Genomic DNA, 1,015 nt, shown 5'->3' on the forward strand with positions numbered 1-1,015 from the left:
ACTTGGCAAGCTAACTCCTGGCGAGGTCGGGGGGTGTGGGGAGGAAGGCGCTCCTTTCCCAGAGGGTCACACCATTGTCAGATTCCATTCCTGGAATCTACCCCTGCTTTCCCGGTCCTTCTCCCAGCTTAACTTCCCGAACAGTGTCTGTCATCGCTGGGAGAATCACAGCTAGCTGTCTCCATAAATTCACAAATCGCCTTCCTGTCATCACTTGGCAGGAATGGGGGTGTAGGGAGGGGCAGAAATCAATAACTCCATTTTCTGTCACCTACCCCCTCCTCTTTCCCGTCACTACCCAGGGCCAGAAGCCTTAGCGGGCTAAGCTCACACAAAATGTCATTTGTCCAACCTGCCAGAAGATCTTAGCATTGATATGCCCTCTAGTGGATTTTAAAAAACAACAAAAGCACACACGAGCGGAGTCACACCCACACCAAACAATGATCCATTAACTCTGCTATGTCCACAAGGCCCCGACGTCAAAGAGATGCCATTTAAGGAAGCCAGTCACCCAGCCAAGCACAGCTTTTACATCCTAACCAGCAGCCTGGGTGTTTAGAGCCAATCATTGCCATTAATAAGAAGTACTTCCCCAGAAACTGATTGCATTGGCCCAAGCCTTCTTTATCTGGAGAGTCTATAACACTCAAGATTCAGTTCTGAGTCTATGGCCATGCTACCCTGAACAAACTGGATCCTGTTTGATCTCAGATGCTAAGCAGGGTGGAGCCTGGTTAGTACTTGGATGGGAGATCACCTAGGAAGACCAGGTGCTTTAGGTGTAAAAAATAAAAAAATAAGGGATTGTAAGCTGCCAAGGTCCTTGCAACCAAAGGTTGCCTCGCCTTGTTGCCTCACCTAAAAAAATGAAATAAAAGATAAAAATAAAAAGAAGCTGCATTCTAGATGGTGAAGAATAGCCAAACACCTGTTACTGCTTTGTCACTGTTCTGTCACTGCTTGCCTCCATTTAGGATGATCACATCCCATAAATTGCATGTAGTTGTTTTCT

At 46.7% G+C, this 1,015-nt stretch overlaps 1 pseudogene; it reads left to right on the plus strand.

Moving 5' to 3' along the window:
• Positions 1-666: 666 nt before the first annotated feature.
• LOC112473394 lies at positions 667-785 on the plus strand (annotated as a pseudogene).
• The last annotated feature ends 230 nt before the right edge of the window (positions 786-1,015 follow it).

This window comes from Pteropus alecto, unplaced genomic scaffold (genome assembly GCF_000325575.1).
Source record: "Pteropus alecto unplaced genomic scaffold, ASM32557v1 scaffold98, whole genome shotgun sequence".
Lineage (NCBI taxonomy): Eukaryota > Metazoa > Chordata > Mammalia > Chiroptera > Pteropodidae > Pteropus > Pteropus alecto.